Raw genomic sequence first — 2172 nt, forward strand, 5'->3', positions numbered from 1 at the left:
CTGAGAGTACACATCGTCATAGTACTCCATAACATAGTATTTGACATCTAAGTTAAATGTTAGATACGAAAAAACACAATCCTGAATTCCAGGCCCGGAGTGACAGCCGCCCGTTCTTGGCTTTAGCACACCCTAGTGGTTAATGACGGCGTGCTGTCAATTTAAAGCTTCAGTTCAGCGGACTGTGTCAAACTCTTCTCTCTCTTTCCCTCCGTCTGACTCTCGTCTTCTGTCTCTGAGTCTCCGTTGTTCTGTTTCTCCTCAGGCCAATTTAAAGTCTGTCAGTTCAGAGAATAACAATACTGGGTTCTGGTCCGGTCTGGTCCGGTCCGATCTGTTCTGGTCTGGTCTGTTTTGTTCTGTTCTGGTCCAGTCTGGTCCGGTCTGTTCTGGTCCGGTCCGATCTATTTTGGTCCGGTCCGAACAGTTCTGGTCCTGTCCGATCTGATCTGTTCTGTTTTGGTCCGGTCCGGTCAGGTCTGGTCTGTTCCGGTCCGATCCAGTCCGATCTATTTTGTTCTGTTCTGGTCCGATCTGTTCTGGTCCGGTCCAGTCCAATCTGTTCTGTTCTGGTCCAATCTGTTCTGGTCGGGTCAAGTCCAATCTGTTCCAGTCCAGTCCGATCTGTTCTGGTCCGGTCCGATCTGTTCTGGTCCGGTCAAGTCCAATCTGTTCCAGTCCAGTCCGATCTGTTCTGGTCCGGTCCAGTCCAATCTGTTCTGGTCTGGTCCGGTCAGTTCTGATCTGATCTGTTCTGGTCCGGTCCAATCTATTCTGGTCCGGTCCGATCTGTTCCAGTCCGGTCTGCTAAAAATAAACGTGAGGGCAGGGACTAAGCAGTCCACTTCTGTTAGGAGGACACGCATGTGGGACACATCCAGAGACAGATTTGACAGGATGTGATACGGGTGTTCACCCCCCCCCCATAACCCCCCTCCTCGTTCTTACCCCCACCGATGCAAATGCAGCGTAATATAATGAGTCAGCTCGTTTGAGAATCTAAAGCCGTGGCTCACAGTGACACAGAGGGACAGATCTGACAGCTGTGACGGTCGGAGGATTCACTCCGACCAATCCAAACACAGAGAACAAAAAAATAACAAGTGAAGTTTTTAAAACGACTTGGTTACAAGTCAATAACAAGTGGCACGAAAAACCTTCAGTACCGTTGGTGCCATATGTCACAACAACACCGGGACCGAGTCCAGAACTTTGGACCAAAGACCAAATAACGTGGACGACCAATCCTGTATTTGTTGTTGTTTAAAACGATGGTAACGATTCAAAATTAGTCAAGTTATAATGAACCCTTACGTCATAAAATATATACATATATATGTATGTATAATCACATACATATATACTTAAATATATTACATTACAATACATGTAACATATATGTAAATATATGTATGTATATATGTATGAATACATATATACAGACATATGTATATATATATATGCATAAATATGTATGTACATATATATGTATATAAACATATATTTGCTTACATATATGTGTGCATGTATATATGTACTTATACATACATACAGTACATATATCTAGGTAATTTTTTTCCATTATATAAACATTTGTTTATATTTATGCATACACATACATATATAAATATATACATATATTTACTTATATTTATGTTCTCTCAAGAAAAAAACAGTTTTCTCTGTGTCTCAGATGGACCTGTGAGGACCTGTATGTGTGTACCAATCAGTGTGTTTGTGTGTGTGTGTGTGTGTGTGTGCTCCGCCGTTCAAACGCTCCACTCTAATGTGATGTACAGCAGTGAGGAGAACCGCAGAGCTCCAGGATTGGACTCCAGTTAAATCCCCGTTCGTTCACATCATTTTCAGGACTTTTATTCTTTATTAGGACGCGTGGTGGAGGAGGAGGAGGAGGACGAAGAGGAGGAGGAGGAGGAGGAGAAGGAGGCGTGGATCCGGTAAAAGGCTGCAGTTCAAATGTCCGACCACTTTAATAATACATCAGTGATTAGTGGAGAAATCGTAGCTGAACGCAGCGTTTGTTTGTTTTCCACCTGGACGGACGTTTTCTCAGCTTCACTCGTGCATGAAAACTGAAATGGTCTGTGAAACGCAATCAATTAAGAAATGCATTCAGCAAAGTGGAGTGAAAATGAGTGTTCACCCACAGAC

This window comes from Cynoglossus semilaevis, chromosome 8 (assembly GCF_000523025.1).
Source record: "Cynoglossus semilaevis isolate Cse_v1.0 chromosome 8, Cse_v1.0, whole genome shotgun sequence".
In the NCBI taxonomy this organism is placed as follows: Eukaryota; Metazoa; Chordata; class Actinopteri; order Pleuronectiformes; family Cynoglossidae; genus Cynoglossus; species Cynoglossus semilaevis.